Raw genomic sequence first — 26369 nt, forward strand, 5'->3', positions numbered from 1 at the left:
GTAATATCAACCTCACAGGTATTTTATGATATTAAATTATATAATGCATATGAGCGTATCTAATCAGAACCCAACAAAGGTTAAATACTTGCTAAATGTATCATTATTATCATTATATCCATTGTTGAATAAAAGTCCCTTCTCTTGCCCCTTGTATTGGAAAACACAGAGACTATATCCTACAGTAATTCCCAAAGTCCCCCATGTGGATTAAACATTTCCAGATGAACACAGTGGAAACTTGCTTGATAATGTACACTTTATTGGCTGCCTTCCATTTCGTTTCACTGCTCATTCCCTTCTGTTTCATTGATCACTTCCCAAATACTGCATTCAGATCTTTGCTTAAAGTTCTTCTGCTGAGTATACCAAACAAGAGAAGTTGGAAATACCACTTTAATCAATGTCATCTAACAAGAGAATTTGGACTTCATTCAAGGCAGAAGTATAAAAATTTTGAATGTAGGGTGATATAATATGAGTTGTTTTGAAAGGAGGTAGATCTAGAGGTAGACTACTAGATGGAGTTAAAATCTGAAATTCTGGAGAAAGGGAAGGCACCTAAGAATCTATAATAATAAAAGCATAATATGCTAATTAGTCCACACAGCTGAATAACCTTCTGACGTCATTCCAGACATCCTTCCAGATGAAGCCACAGCAGCGGGGGCCAAGGCAGAGGTGGTTAGAGGCGATAAGGCAGGCAGGCAGACGTGGTTAGGGGTGATCAGGCAGGCAGGTGAGTGATTACAGGTGATCAGGCAGGCAGGTGAGTGATTAGGGGTAATGAGGCAGGAAAGCAGTGTGTTTAGGGGCGATCAGACAGGCAGGCGAATGGTTAGGGGTGATGAGGCAGGCAGTCAGAGGGGTTAGGGGTGATGAGGCAGGCAGGCAGAGTGGTTAGGGGTGATGAGGCAGGCAGGCAGAATGGTTAGGAGCTAGCAGTCCCGGATTGCAAGAGATAGCAGGATCAGGCCTAAACTGGCAGTTGGACATCCCCTGAGGAGTCCCGGATTGCGAGAGGGTGCAGACCAGGCTGAAGAACCCCCCCTCCCTCCCCCTGTGCACGAATTTCATGCACCAGGCCTCTAATTTATTATAATTGGGTACAAGTATGATGATAAGGATTTGAACTAAACTTAAGGTAACAAGAGTAAAGAAATGAAACATAAGAAAAAGCGTCTAATAGGAAAAAATCAACAAGACTTAGTAGTAGTAAGTTGGGAAGGTTAGAAGTCAAGCAACAGTGACCATTCATATATTGAATAAATGGAATAAATTAATATATTTTTTAAAAAGACATAAAGAGCAGAGGACATCTTTTGTGATGACTGTCAATGAAGGGATTTTCTACTGAAATAAAGAATAGAAGTAAAAAAAAGAAAAAAACATACAAATTTTCAAAATTATATGAAAGAGCAGCAAATTAATGGGTGTAGAGCTTGTCAATCACATGCAGTCTCTTCCAAGGAATTATTTTACCTTTATTCTGAGATATCATTTGAGTTTTTAAAGTCATTCTTTACTCATTAACTGCTTGTTTGCTTTTCTGTTCAAACATTTTGTTGTTGTTTCTAAGTCCATATACTGTGGTATTAAGTGCACTAAAAGGCAAAGATAAGTTGTTAGCTATAATTATATCCAGATTAGTAAGAAAGAGAAAACAAATACTGTCATAGCTGTAGACTAGCCCACATATCTGATTTTTACAGAAACAACATTACTCTTTAGGAAAAAAAGAAGCATTCATTTACTATATGGCATGATTTCAGGGCTATAATGAGTGCCCTCAAAATAGCCCTCATACGTAGAGATAACAATTAAAATTTAAAAACTCACCTGTTAACAATTCATGTCTCTGGGTGGTTATTTTTTCATCTTATTGTTTTAACATTGAATACATAGTAGAAGTGTACATGTCATTAATTATGGAGGGCAATGAAAATAGATGTAAAAATGCTGCTATAAATTCCATTTTAGACAAACTAAAATAGGAAGATAATCTAAAGTTGAACTGCAGTGTTCTTAAAGTTAACCAGCTCTAATAGAATGAGATGAGTACAGCACCATGTGGCAGGGAAGAGGCCCCATTCATGGAATAGACATGAAATGTGCTACAGCTTTTTCGAACAAAATATTTGACAGCAAATGAAAAGATAAAACAAAGGAGTGTCTCATTTCCTATGTGAAAAGAAGTGTTTCGTATGTTTTGTGAATTGTCTGAAAGATAGGGAAATTTTTCTTATTCTCTTTTTCTTTATCTCTTTCTCCCAAGCAAAGACAACTCATGCTACTCAAATTGTAAAATATGTAGTGCTGCTTTTTAAAAATTAATGAGGAGAAAAAACAAGAAAGACAAAGATGGGGAAAAGAAATAATAAAAGAAGAGAAAGAGAGAAAAAGAAAAGAAGGAAGGATGTACAGTGGGGCCTTGACTTACGAGTTGAATTCATTCTGTGACGGAGCTCGTAACTCAAATTACTCATGTGTCAACTCAAAAAGTGAACGAGTGAGACATGTGATGCTGGGCTGATGTTGTGGCGTTCACTGTGACGTTCACTGTGCCAACTAGCGGTGGGGTATCTGAAGTTGGCTCATAACCTGAATTTTAGCTAGCAACTCAAAGCAAAAAATCGGCCGAGAGACGGCTTGTATCTCAAAAAACTCGTTAGTCAGGACACTCATAAGTCAAGGCCTCACTGTATGGGGGAAAACTAGATAGGCAACCACAACCACAACAAATATTTAATACTAGTGGCCTGGTGCATGAAATTTGTGCATATTAAAAGGGAATTAATTAGAGGAAATATTTTAATATTACTATGTGCCTTTCTCTATAATAGAAGTGTCAGAGATGAAAGAAAATTAGTAAAATGTGTACAAAAATCTCCCTCTGTCAGAGTCTGGGGTGCACTGCGGGACCCAGAGTCAAATCCCCACCCACCCACGCAGGACTCGAAATCGCACGAGACCCAGCCGGCTGGCTCCACCCCCATCAAGCCCTGCAGGGCAGGGGGCGCAGCCTCAGGTCCCTCAGTGGTTGTGCATTGAGCCATGAACCAGGAGGGCACAGTCAGGGCACATACCTGGGTTGCTGGCTCCACCCCCAGTGGGGGACACGCAAGAGGCAACCAATCAATGTTTCTCTCTCATCATTAATGTTTCTATCTCCCTCTCCCTTCCTCTCTGAAATCAATAAAATATATATATGTATATATATTGCATTTAGTAAATTAAGTAAAAAATAAAATTCAGTTTCTAGTAGCCACATTACAAAGTTTAGAAATAAAGAGTATCTCAAAACTATGCAGTACCAAACTGAATATTGGCCCTACTGCCAATCTGTTCCTCCCTTAGGTTTCCCCACTGAGGTCCTTGACACTGCCATTTCCCTGAGGGACAAGGTAAAACCCCTGAAGCCAACCTTGACTCCCTTTACCTTCAATCCCATATCCAGTTACCAGAAAATCTTAATATGTAAAAACCTCACCACCTGTCACCACCTCTGCCATTAAATCTCTAGGCATCCTCTCCCTAACCTTATTGATTCTTCTTATTCCACTGTTAGTGCCTTTACACTATTTTCAGACTATTAGTCTAACTCATCTTTTTAAATATGAATGTGGTACATATTTGCTCAAAGTTCCTCAAAGATTTTTCATCACATATAAAAACTATACTGAGATCCAAAATGTGACGTCATCTGGTACCTGCCCTCTCTGTTAACTCCCCCACTGTCTCCCTCTCAGGGCACAGCTCCCAGGCTGTTTTCTGTGTTGTTCCCTGGATACAGGAGGTGTTTCTCCCATGCAAGGCTTTGCCTTCCAGTCCCCTCAAAGTTCTTCCCCAACTACCTACATGGTTGTCTACCTCATCTTCTCCTTGAGGTTCTCATGACCTCCTTACATAAAATACCCCCCTCTTCTCCTACTTATTCATTTTTGTTTTCTCTTAACAAGCTTCACTTTCTTTTTTATTTTCAGAACTCTTGCCACACTGCAAATTACCATAGCAGAGTGGTGGAGACCACGCATGGTGGAGTTATATTTCCCAGGTTTCTCTGTTTATGAGCTGTGTAATCTTTAGTGATTTTACTTTGACACTCTGTATTTTTATCGAAAAGTGCTAAAAGTGCCTCTCTTGGGTCCTCCTTTCCAAGATGACCAAGGAAAGAAGGAATAAAAGACTGAGGCCATGTGCAGCCTATTCATTGCATCAACTGCGCCCGGTGCGTGCCCAAGGACAAGGCCATTAAGAAGTTTGTCATTTGAAACATAGTAGAGGCCGCAGCCCTTAGGGACATCTCCAAAGCGAGTGTCTTCGCCTCTGTGCTTCCCAAGCTGTTCGTGAAGCTGCATTACTGTGTGAGCTGTGCCGCTCACCGCAAGGGAGTCAGGAACCGAAGCCCGGAAGGACAGAACACCCTCACCCCAATTTAGACCTGCGGGTGCTGCCCCACAACCTCCACCAAGCCCATGTAAGGAGCTAAGTCCTTAAGGAATGAAGAAAGGTTCTCTGGGGAAGAAATAGATGGAAATTGTACTTCAAAAAAATAAATAAATAAATAAAGTGCTAAAAGTGCCTGGCTCATAGGAAATGCCTAACATTAAGTTATATATTTATTTATTTTTCTATTAGAGTGAAAGATACATAAGAAAAGATAATATATCAGTTTATTTACCAGTGTCTACCTAGATCCTAGATCTAGCTGGATATATATATATATATATATATATATATATATATGGTAAATTAATATGTAGAGAGACAAAAGTTAAAAAAATATACACATAGACCCAAGAAAAAACCAACAAATGTTAGAATTAAATAAGAATAACTGGAATAAATGTGGAACTAGGACACTTGAGGGAAGGTTATATTAAAGAAAAAAATTCACCTACACTACTTTAAACTAAATTAAATTAGTCTTTTTGTGTCACTCATTTTGTATCACATTTATGCATCCATCTTTTCATTTACTATTTCCTTTGGTTAAGTCTAATTCACCTTCACTTCTCAGAGGCAAAGCAGGTGACCCACAATGTTCTGTTTGCAAGCACGCCATATAATGCAATTTACAGAGATCCATGTCAGTAATTAGGAACCTGGTTTCATCTTGACTCTACTACTACCTAGTATTGACATTACTTTACTTCTCTCATTTTTAGTATGTTCATGAACAGAATAAAGAACTTGGAGTACGTAGTTTCTATTAACCTTCTAGCTTTGTAAATTGTTGCATTTTTGTGATTTGCGCTGGCTTTCCTCTGAATGTTTTATCTTTGTCCTCAATTGGCACAGGTAGGAGTCTAAGTAATGTAAATATTATGGTAAATATAGCATAATTGCAAAGATAAATATAATGCACAAAATTATATGCTATACATGTGTATTCAGTGATAGTTGAATTTTCTGCTATTTGGATTAGTATTGGTAATTATTTCTTATCTTGCTCAACCAAATATGGTGATATAAGTCATTGTTAATTGATATGAAAGGTGAATGATTTGAAAATGAGTCAGTGAAATTAAATGAAGTAGAGACAAGGAGGGTTCCAGATAAATTAAAAATGGGCAAAACAAGGAAAAACAAAGACTCTATAGCCATCGTGGATGTATTTTCCCTGCAGCTTCAAACTCTTTCTGATTTTACAAATTAACAAAAACTGCTTCCTGGTAAAAGGGGTAATGGAGTGAAGCAAGAAACGTTTATAATACTGAATCTTTTTTTCCAGAGTGGACATCTGATTCAGTTAGGATGTGCTGCCTTGAAGTGACAGAATATCTGAAGAATTTTGGCTTAAATGGAAAGCATTTTTATGTTGTCCTTTAGCAGAATTCTACAAGTAGGAAATATCACACAGGGGGCTTCAGTGAGTGGTACAGTGAGGCCTTTTCAATCATTTTGTTTTCATCTGGGGGGTAATCTCCACATAAGAGAATGCGTTAGCCCTTTAAAATCATAGCAACATTTTAGTCTCTGTGCGTGAGAGCCTGAACTGAAAATAGGCATAAGAAATAAAGTCATAATAATAAAATATATATGTAGAGAATCATCAAAGAAAATGATAACTTTTAGGTTCTAATCTTACTAAGAATGTTAACGATAATAACATAAAAATATAAAACTCTAGAGCAGCAGTTCTCAAGCTGTGGGTTGAGACCCCTTTGGGGGTCGAATGACCTTTTCACAGGGGTAGTCTAAGACCATCCTGCATATCAGATATTTACATTATGATTCATAACAGTAGCAACATTACAGTTATGAAGTAGCAAAGAAAAAAATTTTATGTCTGGGTCACAACATGAGGAACTGTATTTAAAGGGCCAGAAGGTTGAGAACCACTGCTCTAGAGGCTATTCTAGTAATTACATATTTTATCTTATCAAGCCATCGTAATAAGCCTATGAGGTAGGTACCATTATCAATCCAATTTTATAACCAAGAAAACAGACATGGAGAAGTTCAGTTACCTGCCTAAAGTCATAATACTCACAAACAGCAAACATAGTGCTAGAGCCAAGGTAGCCCTTGATTTTTACATCATGTTGATTCTTTCTTCCTGTGGATTTCAGTCTTCTTTGGTGTCCAAACACCGTGACTCTCTCATGCTCTCTCTGCTCCTTTTTATTTTATTTATTTATTTTTTAAATATATTTTATTGACTTTTTACAGAGAGGAAGGGAGAGAGATAGAGAGTTAGAAACATCGATGAGAGAAACATCGATCAGCTGCCTCCTGCACATCTCCTACTGGGGATGTGCCTGCAACCCAGGTACATGCCCTTGACCGGAATCGAACCTGGGACCTTTCAGTCCGCAGGCCGACGCTCTATCCACTGAGCCAAACCGGTTTCGGCTCTCTGCTCCTTTTTAATATATACATTGCTTTTGTCCTTTCATGTTTTGAATATTCATGAGCCAGAATTTAGTTCTTAAATCTTATTCTATTCTCACTTCGCAGCTAGTTTACTTGTTGATGCTGAGATACAGCAATGTGTTCCAAGGAACAAAGATCTTTTGTAGGTTAAGGTATTCCTACCACATAGTATTCTATGGCAGCTGGAGAAGCCTCTTGCCAATGGCATCACATCTTAAATGAGACTGAGTTCTGTAGTCACCACAGAAGGACTTCAGAGTTCTCATGCTGTTGCCCTGAGCCTATTTGGGACCATGCAGTAGATCTGTTCTGTGTGCTACTGAGCAGAATCTGAAATAACTCAAACCCTCTGGAGCTTCACCTGAGAAAACTTACAAGGACCTGATAGAGAAAGTTCTTCCCTTTAATGGAGCACGCTGCTGAGTATCCTGATGGCAAGCTGTTTTCAAAGATGGGGGAAACTTCTTCTATGACAAAAATTATTTTCCAAAAAAGCATAATACTATACAAAAGGTCACCTTAAACATACTGCCTTTAACATACAGGATTTAAGCTGTCCCTAAATGTTTTCTTTTGATGAATGTGGTCATAATGTACACCAGATCTCTATCTAATAACCAAGGGAAGGAGTATTCATTCTTTGATTTAGTGGCCCTGCCATCTACCTCTATCCACCAGCACAGACTCTCCAATTTCTCTTTTACAAGAGAGTAGGGAAGAGGGGCCTGTATTTCGAGATAATAGATCATGAAGGAATAGTCCTATTCCAAAGAAAGATCAATAATCTCTTAGGATATAAGTAATGCAGTCTTTCTTTGATGCATAATAGCAATATGTTTTTAAAATACAAATAGGATACTTTCAGTATGAAAAAGGGAAGTTTTATATATGTTTATACCTATGTATAACAAATATTTTGTGTGTTTGTGTGTGGGTGTTGGATGTGAGAATAATTAAATATATTTGCTTATAAACATACTAGAGGCCCAGTGCACAAAATTTGTGCACTTGGGAAGGGTCCCTCAGCCCGGCCTGTGCCCTCTCGCAATCTGGGACCCCTTGAGGGATGACCACCTGATGTCTTAGACCCAATTCCCCGGGGGGTTAGGCCTAAGCTGGCAGTCAGACATTCCTCTGGCAGCTTGGGAGCCCTTGGGGGATGTCTACTTGCCAGCGGGGAGCAGACCTAAGCTGCAGTTGGACATCCATAGCGCTCCTGAGGATGAGGAGAGGCTCCCACCACCACCGCTGTACTGGCAGCCATCAGCCTGGCTTGTGGCTGAGCAGAGCTCCTCCATGTGGGAGCTCACTGACCACCAGGGGGCAGCTCCTGCATTGAGTGTCTTCCCCCTGGTGGTCAGTGTGTGTCATAGTGATCAGTCATTCCCAGTTGTTCTGCTGTTAGGGTCAGTTTGCATATTACCCTTTTATTATATAGGATAGAGGCCTGGTGCATGGGTGGAGGCTGGCTGGTTTGCCCTGAAGTGTGTCCCAGATCAGGGTGGGGGTCCCACTGGAGTGCCTGGCCAGCCTGGGTGAGGGGGTGAGGGCCGTTTTCAGACTGGCCATACCCCCTTCAGGGTGGGGGTCCCCGCTGGAGTGCTTGGCCAGCCTGGATGAGGGGCTGAGGGCCATTTTCATGTTGGCCACACCCCTTTCAGGGAGGGGGTCCTGCTGGGGTGCCTGATCAGCCTGAATGAGTGGCTGATAGCTGTTTTCAGGCTGGCCAAGCCCCCCAGCAGGGACCCTCACCCCATGAGGGTGTGGCCAGCCTGGGTGAGGGCCTGATGGCTGTTTGCAGGCTGGCCATGGCACCCAGCCACCCAAGCTCCCAGTGGAGGCTGGCTGGAAGCAGTTATCTGGGATTTATTTATTTTCTATAATTGAAACTTTGTTGCCTTAAGCAGAGGCCACAGCCAGCCATAGCAGATGGGAAGCTTGACTTCTTCCATCGCCGGAGCAACCAAGCCTCCTGCTTGCTCCAGCTCTGTGGCTGCTGGCCGCCATCTTGGTTGGGTTAATTTGCATATAGTTGCTCTGATTGGCTGGCAGGCGTGGCTTGGGCATAGTGGAAGTGCGGTCAATTTTCATGTTTCTCTTTTATTAGATTAGATATGTACTTAGAAATCACCTACATTTTTGAGACATATTGCACACTAGTAAACATTTTTGAAGATATTAATCCAAGGATAAAGTCCTAATATAAGAAAAATGCTTAATTACTTGTTACTTCCACCCTTTCTGTTATAGAGGTTGCTGCATAAATACAATATAGTTCATTGTGCTAGGCCACAGAAACATGGGCCTTATTTTTATTACTAAGTATGCCCAGCAGGCTGGTCAGCTTCTCAGATAATTATATTGGCATCATAATTGTAAACTACAAGCAAATATTAGAACTTAAGTTCTTCATTGTGCCGTGCTAATTGCAAAATATATCAGTTGAAGGGTTTTATGATTTACATAAAGAAAGTCTGTTATCTTTATGGTTTCCTGTACTATAGACTGAAAGGGTGAGGGCTAGGCCCTCCACCTTGCCCCAGGGTAAGGGCTAGGCCCTCCACCTTGCCCCAGGGTAAGGCCTACACCCTCTATCTTGCCCCAGGGTAAGTGCTCCATCTTACCTTGGCCACGTGCTTGGCAAGGAGCTTCTTCCCAGAAGTCTAAGCCTCTGCTAGCCACACCCAGGAATAAGACACTGACTTGCTCCTGGCCAATCGGCAGAGCACAGTCCTTTCTCCTCCCCTTACTCCAACTCCCCCTATATAACCTGTCTCCACACAGAGTTATCTCTCTCTGCTTCCTGCCGCTGCGTCGGCAAGGTGGGAGAGCCGAGCTAGCTCGAATAAAGACTCTTATGCTTTTGCATCGGACATGGCTGGCTCCCTGATGTGGTTTTTTGGGGATCCTGAAATCTGGGCATAACATAGACAAAATCATACAATAGTCTTAAGATACAAGAGGAAATACAAAGTGAAAAAAAGACGTATTTGGATAAGTACTAGAATGGTATTAAACATGTCCAGGCAGCTTTTCACATAGAGACAATTTAGAGAAGAATGCAGAAGGGGTTTGAAATATTTGGAAAAACTGCTAAAGTGAGGTAGGAATTAGAGATACATTTAAAAGAAGAAATGGAGATTGACTTGGAAATGGATCAAGGATTTACTTTTATTATTGTGATTTAAAGGACTTTTCAAGCATTGCTTCTTCTATGATTTGATGAAATTACCAAAAGAACAAGACATTGGTACTTAGCAAATCCTATTAATCTACTAAAGAAATTCATTTTAATTCAACTATCAGCGTGTATATAAGTTTTAAGTTGTTTTTAGTTAGTACTCAGCAACCTAACCAATAATCCAAAATAGTTATAGTGGATTATATATTTTTATAGTAAATGAAGGACAGAGAATCACTGTCGAGTAACACTCCCTCCACGTTCTGCGTGGAGTAGGGTTCGGTATCTGAAAGTGGAGCCACACAGCAAATGAGAGAAAAAGACACGAGATAATTTTGCAATATTGGGGGACCAGGCGGGCAAGTCCTGAAGGACTTCCTCCCATGCTCAGGCTGCTCCAATCTTTTATTGATCTGGAGTAGCCCTTAAGAAAAGGAAGTTTCAATGACACACAGATCAGCAATTTCCAGGAATAGACAAAAGTATCTTATTAACTCATCAATAGATTTCCAAGTGTAGGCAGAGTAACTGATTAGCTTATCAATAGATTTCCAAGCATAGGCAGAGTAACTGATTAACAATAATCAACAAGGATCTACATAACTATCTAAGGAATTAAGGGAACTAAGGTGGGGATGCTTCAACTATTGTTACCTAAATTAACTGAATGGTTCCTAGATTAACTGGGTGGTGCACAGCCCTGACCTTTGCTAGGACTTTCAAGCCCTGACCTTTACTAGGACTTTCAATGGCTACTAGCTTTTGGGGGTCTCTGTCTAAACTCAGCTAGTGAAGACAATGAATGGACTCCGGCAGATCACATGTATAAAAAATGATGTAAACCCTTTTACAATTTTTTCTCACTTGAAAATCAAGGCAACAAGGGTATTTATATGCCTAGGATGTCTATCTCAGGTACATAGATGCAAACACTGGCAATAAGAAGTTGGTCAGAACACAATGAAAATTCTAAAGACTACAGACGAGTCATCAACAATATTACAAATAGAAAGTGTAAAATGTGAAAGGGGAAGCATGAAATTCTACATGATACATAATTATAATAATTAAAATGGAAGAAACTCCAAAAAACTCCTTTTGGGGGTGTGGTGATGAATTTTTTAATGAAGATTTCTTGTCTCTATTTAGGATTTTCATTTATGTGAGTGGGGTGTTTCTGTATTAAATTTTTCTTTTTTTGTAAGAAAGAGAAATTCATTTTTCCTTCAATGATTAAAGCAGGGGTCCTCAAACTTTTTAAAGAGGGGGCCAGTTCCCTGTCCCTCAGACCATTGGGGTGGCGGACTATAGTTTTTAAAAAAACTATGAACAAATTCCTATGCACACTGCACATATCTTATTTTGAAGTAAAAAAACAAAATGGGAACAAGTACAATATTTGTATTTGCATGTGGCCCACAGATTAGAGTTTCTAATTAGCCTCTGGTACCTTATATCATTATTCAGTAAATAAATATTTATTAATCTCACATTATTCACCAGGTAATGTTAAGATACAATCATGAGCACATTATTAGAAAACAGTGTCTATAGAGTGCTTGACAAGAGCTCTGAAGAAACTAAATAGGGAGATGTGATCGAGAGTGACATGAGGGGTCAAATGAGGCCTCTTGCAAGAGTTAATCTCAACAATGTGACCTTTATAGGCCTACGAGAAGAAGCAAGACAAGCAAAGGTTTGGTAAAACTCACCCTAGTCAGAGAGGTGCTTTCTCTTAGCAATTTTTATAGCAGGGCTCCTCGATCAAGGCCAGGGCCATCTGTAGTGCTCCCTTTTGGTCACCACTGCAGCTATTGAATCAAAATATATGGACATGGAAAGTATCTGCATTTTTCCAGAAGTTTTCAACAGAATTTTTACTTAATCTTAAGATCTAAAGCAACCTGTTGGGCTCTTGCAGAAATTATTTTCTAAAAATACATTTCACATAAATTATAATATTTTAAAAATAAGTGTTACATAAGGAAACAGAATGTCAACAAATTGACTATAATTGTACACAATTGTATAATTGAATATAATTGTTCTATGGAAAGAGTTAGACTGTATTCAATACAAGATGATTTTGTTGCAAAGGTCAAAATTTGTTGTGATTTCTTATGGACAATATAAATTTTATTCTGACAAAAAATCAATTGGGTCATTTTTGTTTTCTGGGTCTTGTGTTGTAATGTACCCCGCGAATCACAGAAGGACGCCTCAAGAAGTCGAATTAAAGAGTCATATTTATTGCAATCCGGGACTATGAGGGGACATTCCCAAATCTCATAGCAGTAAGATGGTGGCAAAACCAGACTTATATAGGCAAAAATCACAAAGGTATTGATTACATCCCAGGGTTTGGAATGAGGCACCTGGCTCTCAAAAAAGCAGATTACAGAAGCAGAATTAAGCATGTTAATTACAGTTTCGGGTCTCGGGGTCACTGAATTGACAGAAATACATTATCTAGAGCCTTTGGGTAACTTGGGTTAAACTTAGGCATGTTATCTAAATTATAGTTCTGGGTCTCCGGATCACTGAGTTGATAGAAACACATTATCTAGAGCCATCGAGGCAATTTAGAGTAATTGCACTGTCCTGGTCTTAGGACCACTGAGTCAACTGGAACGCACCACCTGTGGCCACTAAAACAATTTAGGGTAATTGTGCTGTCCTGTTTCCCAGATACAGAAGAATGTGCTTCGATAACCAGTAAGATCACAATCAATGGGATAGTCACATTACAATCAATAAGGCATTCAATCGAATGGGATGACTTATACAATTTAGAAAATCAAAGTAACCTGTCCATTGTTAAACAAAGCAAATAGGTACCATACTTCACTTGGACTCCATATCTTTCTGAGTAAAAAGTTGGATAAGTATTTAATGTGTCAACCACATTTTTCATTATACGAGTAACACAATACCAAAACAATCAAACGTAGAATTTCACATTTTTAACTATTTGTGCTAGAAGTAGCTTTTACCTGCTAATGCCATGAATCATGTATAATACTCCATACAAATAATAAAAAGTAACATTGTCAGAGGCCAATTGTTTTGACTGCAAGGAGGGTTGGTACATTTCTTCCCTGGGGAGTAAAAAACAGAAACCAGGTCAGATGAACTTCTTGAATGTCCTATATTTTTCTCTGTTGCCCAGCTTCCTGGGTATCACTGTCTTATATTTTTCTCTTTCTGCCCAGCCACAGGAACACAACACATAGAATACTATTTAAGGCTCATCTAAATAGATAGATGAATAGATAGATAGATACACAGGGTGTGAGAATGAATGAACATCAACCATAGAGCCAGGCCTCTCTGGTGAGCTAGTGCAGGGTTTTCACCTCCTATATTGTTGAGGTCCTTCCCCAGCAGGTCCAGGGGTTCCCAAAGGTGTGGACGGAGTCGGCAAAGAAGGAATGACACGGAGACAGTGTTCAGTTGATCAGCATAGGGAGGTTCTCCCCCCAGGTTCTCCAGGCAGTTCTGTCTTTATTGTCTTGTTACATCTGTATTTATACCAGTTGATTTTAATCCTATCAATTCTATTCCAAAGGTTAGGGAATTTCTTATCTCCATTCCAAGGTTACTCTATTGTTCTATTAAGCTACAAGGAAGTAACTGAAGGAGATTATCCTAAGTAAAGATTATGCAGCTTAAGTGTGATTGTTCATAGTTAAAGTGATCAATTACCCACCTGGCACTTAGTTAAGGTGTTTTATTCCCTCCCTAACTCCAGGGAAAAATCCACACCAGGGGAAACAATCTTTCTGGGAGAGGTGACCTTGGTTAAAACTCATAGCGCTAAAAAGAGGAGCAAACATATTAAGAACAGTATGCCATATACGCCATGATGTGCAGATGTTTCTTCCTTGCAGCAACTGTGTCAAGCAGCAAGGATGGATCGGCTTCTGGCAAATTCCCCCTTTTTTATTTTTTAAATGATAGCACATGTAAATCAGCGGCCACTTCTCGGATTGGGTTGTTTCAGACTTGGAAGAAGACTGACAAGCAATGATAGCGAGCATAGCTATAAACATAGTGGATGGAGTGCACACAGAGCCATGTAGAAGGTTGCTGGCCTCTTCAGTCAAGGATTTTAGATGTCCTCAAGTAGGTGGTTTGGTTGTCCTTGTTGATCTGGCTAGTGGGCAGCATCACTGACGAATGGCTTCCCGAAGTGTCATCATGTTGAATGGCTGGATCATGGGTCCATCAGGGCTGTGCATGATGGTGGTGTGGGTGTCTGGGGAGGAGCCAGCTGTGCCCTCTGGGTTGGCTGATATGAATGATACTGGGGAGGAGGAGGATGAGGATGAGGTGGAGATGGAGGGTAGGAGAGAGAAAAAGAAGAGAAAGCAAAAGAACTACAAGGCATGGAAGTGTTTAGAAAAAAGAGGGAGAAGAAAGGAAAGAAGGCAGCATCCTGACAGAGCACTTCCCTTCAGCTGCCCCTTTCCCTTGGTCCAAGGTAGAAATGGGAAACAAGTCCTGTTGCAGTGAGAGGGCAGCTGCTGTCAGCCAGTCTCTCTCTTTACCTGGGTCCTGATCTGAACTGGGGGTGGGAAGCGAAGCAGCCATGGGGGCAGGAGACCTCCCTTAGAAGGGGTGAGGGTTCAGGTCTCTGCAAAGTTGTGGGGGTGAGGGTCTGTGCCCCACCTCTGTTGAGCCCCAAGTTGTCTCCTGATGGCCCCTCTGCGACTGTGCCTGTCTTAGGTTGTTCCTTCCCTGAGGAATCTTACCGGACTCTGGCAACCAGCCATCCTCAGGGGCCAAGCAGGGTGATGTGAGGTGTGCGAATGAGGGAGGGGCAGCGCCCCTCTGCAAGAGGTTCAGTTCTGTCTCCTTGGTAGCCTCTGCCCCCATGGCCTCCACGCCCAGCACCTGCCTTGGGCTCCCCTCACCTGTAAATGGACTGTGAGCACACATCCATCAAAAATATAAGACCAAAGGTGTGGACGTAGTCGGCAAAGAAGGAATGACACGGAGACAGCGTTCAGTTGATCAGCATAGCGAGGTTCTCCCGCCAGGTTCTCCAGCCAAGTTCTGTCTTTTTTTATTTATTTTATTTTTTTGCAAAACACCAAATCTATATTTACATCCACATATAATAACATAACTTTAAGCTGAAGAATATCATAAATAAAACAAGTAACATCTACTGTTCGACAATTTAAGTATCAACAATTAAAATAAATCAAACTGGAATGAAATAAATACATAAACAAAAATCCAACAGATTGTACCTCTATTATATGTACTGATGTCCCAAAGGAAAAAAAACATACAAAACCAGTAGTATTCCAATAGTTAGTACTGATGGACAGAAATAATAACAACATGTTTTGGAATACAAGGGCTGTGAAAAAGAAAAAAAAACTGGTATTTTTATATTTTTAGAAATGTGGTTAGGAAGGAGAAATATGAAGACCCCCATAATTTCAGCATAACACAAACTGACTTGTTTTCACATGGATTTGGTGATTTTCTTAAATAAAGGTTTCAGTTTCAGCCCTCTACTATGATGTGTCCCCTTTAAGATTTACACTTACAGTCAGAGCAAGCTTTCCGTAACACTCATCAGATTAGCAATGATCAAGTCAATCACCTTCAAATGTGTTAATCTTCAAAAATAGGCTATAAATGTGCAAAACTATAGAAACAAAAATCTAGATTATGTACATTATGGCTCAGATTGTGAACAGGAAAAGGGGTTAATAGTGTACGCTTTCCTGATACGAAGCACTTTGCTGCAAGGCCAGCAGAGTGATCTCAGGCGGTCTCCCTGTCACATGGGAGTTAAGACTTCTTGTTCAGGTTGCATATTGAAAACAAAACAACCCCCACCCCCCGCCCCTCAAAAAAAATCAAGGTTCTTTTAGGACTTTACCTTTAAGACAAGAAACATTAAAAGTGCAAAATTATTTTTCAAATAGTTTTCTGAGTAAAATGTTAAACCCAGGGGCTGCTGGAGAACTCAACTACAAACTGCAAATTAAGGGGCGGGAATTTAAAACATCCAGTCGGCCAACTGGTGGCTCTATTCTCTTTAAAACCCAAATTGCATGTGTACTGAGAAAACGCTGTTGCTTTAAAATAAAAAATGGGAAGACATCCGAAGTCTAGAAGCAGGCCACTTCTTCCCCGGTTACCAGAAGGCTCGGGCCAGAAGTTCTTATTCAGAACCAACGTGTCTGAGTATGCCCACTGTTGACCCCAATGCAGACGCACTGACTTCCAAGACAAACCTAAAAAATTTCCCCCAAACTTTAATTTCCTTGAAAATTGCTTCCAATATCTGTATCATGTATAATTTATCGTTTAATTTTTTATCTACTAATTTAAGCAAACACCTAAAGAAACTGAATTTTCCAACAAAAATGATTCATTTAAGAGGAGACTAATTTGAGGAGCTCCACATACACTTTGGTGCGTGTGCTGGCAGCTGACTGCTCCGAGAGGAAGCGCTGCCCTGCAGACACCCACTCCCCAGAGGGGACCGTGGAGCGGCTCCTCCTCGGCGACACCGTGGCATTTGTGATAAAAGGGCACCAAATCGGAGTAGCTGACCCCGACATACGCAGCAATATTCACAGAGGGTCCATACTTCCATGAACAAATTTTAAGACAACAGACTGCGGGCACTGTAACATAATACAAATCATCAAAAAATTTTTAAAACATACATCTTAAATGAAAGAGCACCAATAGCAGGAACTGCTCAGAGTGAGGAGCACATGAGGAAAAGGATGCACAGGGTATTGAAACAAACAGGTACAACTTAGATATGTACAGATTTTACCTGAGGTGCAAGCATGATGTACTTTCTCCCATCCACCCCCAGCCCAAATGATTCTTTTCAGCAGCGCTCAAGTATGCAAAAACTCTGCTTATTTGGTCTATTCTAAAATATATATATATATATATATTATTCAGGGAGAAAATAGAGATTTTCCGTCTCCATTTGTATACAACTCAACTGTTCCAGCTATAGTTTTTATTGGTATTTGGTACAAAAGTGAACAGAACCACTTTGCAGCATGTAGTGTTCCTTGCGCGCACGTACAGTACAGTCACAGCTTATTTCAGTAGCTTTCACCGCTCGCTTTCTCGAAGGATGAACTGAGTCAATTTCCTGGAGCACACATCCATCGAGACCTTTCTTCCCCCAAATAGGAAATCAAGTTTTCTTGTCCTTTGGCCGAGAATGTGCATTCCCAATAAAATTCTCATAGTTTCTCTTTCGAAGCATGCTGCTAGGTCAGTGTGGATAAGACCCAGGCCTTTTGCCTTCCAGCGCCTCGCGGGGCGCACGTGTAGAGCGACCCGGGCCCGCCCCAGGGCTGGTGTGAGGTCAGCACATTGGTGGAGTCCATCTCGCCTGATGCCAGGAACCGCGGCTTGGAGGGCAGCACCATCGGCGGCGGCGGCCACGCATACTCCTGAGGCAGCAGCCTTGTGGTTCCGGGGCCCACCAGGTACTTGGGCAGGTCAAGGACCCTTCGGTCGTGGGGCCCAGGCTGCTCCGCATCCAGGACCACGGGCCCAGCTTTCGGCCTCTTGGGAAGCGGCTCTCTGAGCTCCGGGCAGGCAACACCCGCGCTGCGGCCACAGAAGTAGTCTCTTCCCGGGGGCGCCCACAGGCCATCTTGCTTGGCTGTGAAATCGGCCGAGCCCTGGATGGTGCTGCTGCTCGATGGCTGGGACACGGAGACCACCGGGGCTTTGAACTTCGTCTCTGGCCTTTTGGTCTTCTCCGGGGCAGGAGAAACTCCGCTTTTAGAAAACATCTCCAAGGGCTGCTGCCTGGCGGCTGGAGCCCCCTGCCCCCCGATGCTGGGCTGTGGCCTGTGCGAATTCAGGTTACTGGGGGCTAAAGTGCTAGAGTCAGTCCCTGAGGCCAGAGGGGCCTGGCCTGGCCCTGCGGGGCCCGGCTTCCCCTTCTCAGACGGCAGGGTCTTGGACTGGGCTGGGAAGGCAGGCTTGGTCTTGGGCTTGGGCTTGGGGAAACTGGACAAGGGAGGCACGTCTTTTCCCAGTAGAGCTGGTGGACAGCCAGCGCGTCTGTTTCCAAGCCAAGACTTGTTTCTACAGTTTTTGTGACCGTCGGGATTGTATTTATGCTCCAGACTCTGATGCATCATTAAAACTTCTGGATAAAAGGTCTTGAAAGTACAAAATGGGCAGGTGATACTTGGGATTAAACTCTTGCTCAAAGAAATTGCTGGGCTACTGTGAAGTGCCCTGCGGGATAAATTTAAAGGTTTCTCTTGACAGTCCATGCTGGGCCTCACTCTGCTGTCTGCTGCCACCTCTGCCTTCTCTTTGAGGACAACCTCAGCCTTGTGGACGGCAGCGGCATCTGGGTGAGATTGAGGCAGAGCAGCCACTTCGGCTCTGCGAGTGAGGTTGATGGCCTGAGCTTCGGGCGCTGGTCTCTGCTTTAACACGTCCCAATAAGGAGGGGCAGGGTGTCTGCCTAGCTGATCAGCACTACCTTTAGTTGCATTTTTATTGAAATCCTGAGTATCTTTGTGTACTGGCGAGAGGACAGTGCTGCCCGGAACATTCTGAAAGGCAGGGGCCATCCCCTTAGGTTGCTTGGCAGGTGGGCTGCCTTTCACATCTTTGGCACCATCGAAAAATCTTTTCAAATTTCTGGTTTGCGCACTGTCAGCGATGAGTAGTACATCTTCCATTTCCTGGTTTTTCCCTTCGCTCTGGACCTCAGCGGCCACATCGACCTGCTCATCTTTGTGGTGTGTCTCCAAGTGATACCGTAGAGAGGTCTTCTGGGTGGCAGCATAGTCACAAAATTCACATTTGTATGGTTTTTCATCCGTATGCGCTCTGAGATGAATATTGAGGTAGTAATTTGAACGGAAAAACTTTCCACAGTAACTACATTCTCTTGAGGATGTCAGATGATTCATTTCGCCTCCATCATCATTTTGATCCAGATGGAGGCCTTCGGGAAGTCCGTCCTCGGATCCATCTTCAGAGCCTCCTTCTCGATCTGTGGTTCTGTTTTCAGCCAGGGTGCCGGCTAGGTCTGGAGAGCATGTCCTCAGCTGCGGGCCGTCCACAGACATGGTGGGCGTCTCAGCTTCTGTCCTCCGGTCCTTCCTGTGGACTCTCGAGTGCAGGACCAGCTGGTGGTAGGTTCTGAACCCCTTGCCACACTCAGAACAATGCCTAGGCCTCTCACTCTTACTGGACAACTTGGGGTCTGCGTCCCCAGAAGGCACTTCACCGTTGGCAGATCTAGGCTTCTCCTTATCTTGTGCTAGGCCTGTACAAATGCTCTTATTGGATCTGGACTTTCCAGAACCTTCAGGATGGCTTTTACTCCTGTTGCAGATTTCTCCAAGCTCTTCTTTGTCCGAATCATCTTTGTCAGTGCTCTTTTCCTGCCAGGGTTGCTCCTTCACCTCCCGGCAGATGGTGACTTTTCCCTTGGTGGCCAGCTGCCAGGCCTGGCAGGTGGTGAATGGGTCAAGCTGAGGTATCCATCCGGTGGGCTGCTTCACGGTTTCAGGGTGAGCTTTGGGTCTGAGGTTTAAGAACTGCAGGAACTCCTCGTCTCTAGGGCTTGGCATCCCCGTCTGCTGAGAGTCTGCCTGGGGACTGCTGTCACCGGAAGCCATATCTTTGGTGTGCATCTTCCTGTGATCAATTAGACTTTCTATATTTGGAAATAGGAAGCCACAAACCATGCACATCTTGAAAGGAGAGAAGATGCTCTCCACAGCCTGCTCCTGGACAACCTCGTTGATGGTGACTGGGCTTTCCAAGCCCTGCTGCAGCTTGTCCTTGGCCCTCGACTTGCCGTTGTGTGTTTGCATGTGGCTCTTCAGAAACCTGGGCTCCTTGAACCTCCGTCCACACATGTGACACCCATAGGTGAAAGAGTCCTTGTGTTTCTTCATGTGGATCTCCACATCAAACGCAACTCTGAACATCTGCCCACACACTTCACAGCTCAGGTCTTCATTCTCTTTGCCACTCTTGTCCTTGGGGGGTTCTGTTCGCACCTGGCCTTTATCTAGAGGGCTGAGATACTCTGCTTCCACAAGCAGAACTGCGGGCTCACAGAGGATGGGCCGGTGCTGCAGCAGCACGTGCATATTGAGGTCTTCAGAGTGGGTGAAGGTCTGACGGCAGAACATGCAGTCCAAGGGCGTGTAGCCTTACATTTGGATGCTCTTCTCTTGTGTGGCTCTGAAAGGAACAGTGGTGTTCCCTTTTACTGACATGGCATCATCTAGCTCCATCTAGCTCCATCTGGCTGCCAAGAGAATTGCCAATAACTTCCGGTCCATCCATATACACTAAGAGGGATTGAGTTGGTATGTTTCCTGTCACTTCAGGACTGTGTATAAAATAAGAATCTGGCTGAGGAATGTCTGGACTTCGAATAAGGCCACTTGTAATACTTGTCACTCACACCCCCAGCAGCGCTGGGCTTCAAAACTAGAACAAATATCCTCCTATCTAATAAAAGAGAAACATGGTAATTAGCATACAACTGCTTCCCTTCCCATTGGCTAATCAGGGCGATATGCAAATTAACTGCCAGCCAAGATGGCGGCCGGCAGCCAGGCAGCTGGAAGTGAACATGAGGCTTGCTTGCTTCAGTGAAGGAGGACTCCAACGTTCCTCGCCTGCCTTGCTGGCCTCTGAGCTGGCAGTTTGAAACATTGTAACAAATATAGAAGCTAAACAAAACCCCAGAAACCAGCTTTCAGCTGGCCGGGAACTCAGAGCTGGAGATGATACAGTGTTTCGATTATAGAACCGAAACAAACCTTTCAGCAGCAGAGGCCTTGGCCCAGAATAAAAAAAAAAAAAGAAAAAAAGGAGCGGTTGGGAACTTCAGTCACCCACCAGCCTGAAAACAGCCCTCAGCCCCTCACCCAGACTGGCCAGGCACCACAGTGGGGACCCCCACCTTGAAGAGTATGTGACCAGCTGCAAACAGCCATCATCCCCTCATCCAGGCTGGCCAGGCACCCCAGTGGGGACCCCTACCCTGATCCAGGACACCCTTCAGGGAAAACCAGCCAGCCCCTACCCATGCACCAGGCCTCTATTCTATATAGTAAAAGGGTAATATGCCTCCCAACACCAGGATCAGCAGAGTCGAGAGGCCTCCCGGCACTGGGATCAGCGTGACAGGGGGCAGCACCCAAACCCCCTGATCTGCCCTGCTCTGTGTGTGACAGGGAGCAGTGCCCCAACTCCCTTATTGGCCCTACTCTGTGTGTGACAGGGGGGAGCTCCCCAACCCCCTGATGGGTCCTGCTCTGTGCGTGACAGGGGGTGGTGCCACAACCTCCCCATCGACCCTGCCTTGAGTGTGACAGGGGGCGGTGCCCCAACCCCCCAATCGGCCCCACCCTGAGAGTGACTGAGGGTGGTGGCGCCCCAACTCCCCAATCGGCCCTGCTCTGAGCCTGACCAGGGGCTGCACCTAGGGATTGGGCCTGTCCTCTGCCACCTGGGAGCAGGCCTAAGCCAGCAGGTCGTTATCTCCCAAGGGGTCCCAGACTGCAAGAGGGCACAGGCTGGGCTGGGGGACCCCCCGCCCCCCGAGTGCACAAATTTTTGTGCACCGGGCCTCTAGTTTGTTATAAAAGTTCAAAAGAAAATGTATATTCCTCTAATTTCTTACCTTCAGAAGTCTTAGGAAGCTCAATGACAGAGTATCACTGGTTCTTTCTGGGATGCTTTGATTCAAATATGAGTCAGCACAAAGCATTACTTCTCTTTGTCTCCACTGAGAGCGAATGAGTCAGTTGAGCAAGTCAATTCCAGCAATCTGGAGACAAGATTTCCACAACTTTCGGAAGTGGGGGCAGTATCTAGAACCTGGAGACTCTTGTTCTCTGAGCCTGCCAGTCTACCTGGCTCGGAACAACCCTGGAAGAGAAGTGATTGCTGGATTTTATTCGAAAACCAAAATGGCCCAGTTCTGTCTTGTTACATCTATATTTATACCAGTTGATTTTAAGCCTATCAATTCTATTCCAAAGGTTAGGACATTTCTTATCTCCATTCCAAGGTTACTCTATTGTTCTATTAAGCTACAAGGAAGTAACTGAAGGAGATTATCCTAAGTGAAGATTATGTAGCTTAAGTGTGATTGTTCATAGTTAAAGTGATTAATTACCCACCTGGCACTTAATTAAGGTGTTTTATTCCCTCCCTAACTCCAGGGTAAAATCCCTACCCTGGGAAACAACCTTTCTCTGAGAGGTGACCTTGGTTAAAACTCATAGCTCTAAGAAGGGGAGCAAACATATTAAGAACAGTATGCCATATATGCCAAGTCCCTTGAAACATATGCTGTGCAGATGTTTCTTTCCTGCAGCGACTGTGTCAAGCAGCAAGGATGGACTGGCTTCTGGCAGTGTATACTTTATGGTTAGTCTTGCAGCTACCATGATTCTGTCTTAGCTGTAGCCGGACAATGAACTCAGAAGGAAAGACCTCATCTTTTCTCCTTTGTGCTAGTTCTGGCTGACGTTATTTTGGCTTTGCTTTCAAAGTATCCCTTTCTTGGATTATGGCTCTTCAGCGATTTGGGAAAGAACATGGGAACAATCTGAGGAGATTATTAAATTCTACTTTAGAGGTTGTTCCCATGTCTCAGGAGAAATTGGAATACTTCTCAGAGTACATATAGGAAAAAGTCAAAACAGAAGCTTTTTAGGCACTGAATATGAGTCTAGTATTTGCATTGGTTTCTGTTCTTTTATTATATTTTCCTTATGAAGAAACATCAATCAGCAATCACTCTTTGGAAAAATATATTTTTATTGATTTCAGAGAGGAAGAGAGAGATAGACACATCAATGATGAGAGAGAATCATTGATTAGCTGCCTCCTGCATATGCCACACTAGGGATTGAGTCCACTACCCAGGCATGTGCCCTGACTGGGAATCGAACCGTGACCTCCTGGTTCATAGGTTGACGCTAAACCACTGAGCAACCCCAGCTGGGCAATCAGCAATAACTTGTTTATTACCTCTACCCTCTCTGTCATTTCTCAAAGAAAAAAAATACTTTCTTATTGATGGTTTGAGATCCAGACATGGGCATGCATATTTAGTCCATTTCCTTTCTTCCTCTGTTATAGATGAATGTACAGAGTATACAGTTCTTGGTCATATAGTTAATTAAAAAGTAAAAGTCCCAGCCCTCTAGATATATCTGTCATAATCCATGGTTGCCTGTGGGATTTCTGTACCATGAATCTCATTGATGCCACATATTTATAAAACATCCTTTGATTCTGTGCTTTCCATAAGAAAACTTCTATTTGCATTTACTTTTATCTAAATCCTGAGTGGATCTCAATTGGTTCCAAAGTTGGTGGGGAATAAATTTGACATTTATTGGGCTGCTTCAAATCTAAGCTATAGAGTTTATATTTTAAAAAAGAGTTTTGGACTTGAAGTTGGACCTAAATGAATTTCAGTTGACCTGGCTCTGATCTGGGAGTAAATGCTCATTAGAATGAATTTACATGAAGGAAGGAGTAGGAATAACATTCAGAATCCTTGTTTGAAATGGCTCAAATGAATTGGATTAAGGTGTGAAAAAATGAGTAAAAGAGAGTTTTATTTTCATATTAACTACCATCGTCCATCAATTTCAATAAGTACAAGCTTTGACTTTTCCCCTGTACACCATCTGCAATCTTCCTTGTTCTGAACCATGACAAAAAACCATGGCACCCCCATCACTTAATTTATTGGATTTGTCCAGAAATTTTCTTTTTTTCTGATTTAACATCTGGTGTCCAAAGAACTTTGTATCCCACTCATTTGAGAGGTTTTCACTGTACTAAATGCCACAGGTTGAATCGTCATTTGAGATAGGTAAAAATAAAGTGTTTCCACCTTGACTGCTTTGGGTACTGTGTTGGTGGCAACAGGGAACTTTCCAGCAGCTTTTCATCTGGCTTCTTTTTAGACTTACAGTATTTGTGTCCCTCATACAGACAGCTAATAGAGGGGATGAAGTAGGTAAACCAACCACATCTGAAGAAATAATATTACAACAACTTAAATGGTACAATTTGCTCATTATTTTCACTCAGGGAAGAAGACATGGTATATTTTTCCAGTCATCTAGGTAAGGAAGATACACCTGGAACTGTGAATCAGATATACTAGGTTTCAAATTTTGGCTTCATAACTTACTAGCAATGTGAATTTTAGTGAGTTACTCTATCTTTATTTATAAAATGTTTGAACAGTTAAATTAAATATAGGCATTAAAGCTGTTAGTACAGTGTAGCAATTAATAATAAATTATGAAATAGTAGCTATTTTAAATTCCCCATTTTCTCTCGCTTTCAAGTTGAACACCAAGTCTCAATCATTTAAATATTTTAGAATTTCTGAGTTTTTGACTGTATTTATAAATATTCATGTAATTTAACTTTTCAACCCTAAGCCATATGTTTCCCTATGTAATGACAAAGATATGCCAACCCCATTCATCAAATGTGGTTAGGGAAGGCAGGAAGGGGAAATGGCACTGATAAATAATTCCAAGTAATTTCCATGAACCACAGATGTTTAAGTCGAGCTGTATTAATAATTTCATAATTCACAATAGATTAATTTATTACAGTTTACTATCTCCAGCTGTTTTATAAATAGAGTGTTAAAATTTTATTAAAGATTATTTTTTATTCTCTGAGAATATGTCCAAAATTTTGCTGTCATATTAACCTATATTGCAGGTCCACAAAGGAATATTTTATGAAATCTATCTCTTAAATATACTAAGAAATTTCATATATCAAAAAATCAGGTGGCCTTTTAAGACATTTGTACAGCACTGTGATATGTTGAAGATACATTTTATATTTTCAATTTATCAATCTGTTTGTCCAGATGTTGGTCAAAAAGAAAGAATATGCTCCTGACAAACTTTTACTTTCTATAGAGACTTCTGTTGGATATACATATTTGTCAACAATCTATCCTCCCTTCCCCTTATATGGTCTTCTCTCACATTCTATAAATACAATTTTATTATTATCTTTGCAAAAATATTAAGAGAAGATTATTCAGAATGAATGCATAATCAAGTAAGTTCATTATTCATGTTTGACCCTGACTGTAAACAAATCTAAAAACCAGAAATGCTGTTAAACAACTGATTTTCTATTTTGTTTTAAGTGATTTGATCAAATTGATCTTGTTAATTTTATTGGAAGTTTCCATTGGATCTCTTCTTAGATGATATGTTATAATAGTCTCTTATCTTTCTCATAAATTTAAAAAAATTATTTTTTAAATGGACAGTTTATTAATTCTATCTCTATACATTTCCTTTCTCTGGACTTACCTCTTAGTTATCCCTATTCTCCTCCTCTTCATCTGTTACTGACTGAACTTTGTCTTCCTGAAATTTATATGAAGTCTTTATCCCCAATGTCACTGCATTTGAAGACAGAGCCTTTAGCTAATTAAGTTAAGTGAGGTCATGAGTTGGAACCCTAATACCATAGGATTTGTGTCCTTATGAGCAGGAAAGATAACAAATCTCTATCTCTCTGAGTTCACACAGAGAAGAGGCCTTCTGAGGACACAGCCATAGGAGGCCATCTACAAACCAGGAAGAGAGGTCTCAGCAGAAACCAACTCTTGGCACCTTGATCTTAGACGTCCAGCCTCCAAAACTTTGAGAAAATAAACATCTGTGATTTAAGCTACCCAGTCTGTGGTATCTTGTGATAGCAGCCTGAACAGACTAATACACTATCCCAAACAAGCAATCTCCAGCCCCCGTTTAAACCTCTGTGTAAATGACACCCTGTCCAGAAGCCTTTTCTGTCCCACCCATTTCATTAGCACCACATTAGTAAACTAGATGCCTTTTAAAATATATATATATATATATATATTTTATTGATTTTTCACAGAGAGGAAGGGAGAGGGAAAGAGAGTTAGAAACATCGATGAGAGAGAAGCAGTGATCAGCTGCCTCCTGCACACCCCCTACTGGGGATGTGCCCGCAACCAAGGTACATGCCCTTGACCGGAATCAAACTTGGGACCCTTCAGTCCCCAGGCCGACGCTCTATCCAGTGAGCCAAACCAGTAGGGCTAGATGCCTTTTTATATGCTCCTATCTCTCACATTGTTTTAGATTCTGTTGTCCCGAACTGAATTAGCAGCTTCTTACCCTTGGCGACTGTTTCCTGCCAATTCAATATTCTTAAGCCTTATTAAGAATGGTGAATGGCAGGATATCAGTGATACATGTTAGAG

General features: G+C 42.0%; 1 pseudogene; it reads right to left on the reverse strand.

Annotated features, from left to right (window-relative positions):
• Window positions 1–17252: 17252 nt before the first annotated feature.
• LOC138996220 (zinc finger protein 217 pseudogene) lies at window positions 17253–25475 on the reverse strand (annotated as a pseudogene).
• Between the last annotated feature and the right edge of the window lie 894 nt (window positions 25476–26369).

This window comes from Myotis yumanensis, unplaced genomic scaffold (genome assembly GCF_028538775.1).
Source record: "Myotis yumanensis isolate MYYU_CA2020_CCGP unplaced genomic scaffold, mMyoYum1.0.hap1 SCAF_1, whole genome shotgun sequence".
Lineage (NCBI taxonomy): Eukaryota > Metazoa > Chordata > Mammalia > Chiroptera > Vespertilionidae > Myotis > Myotis yumanensis.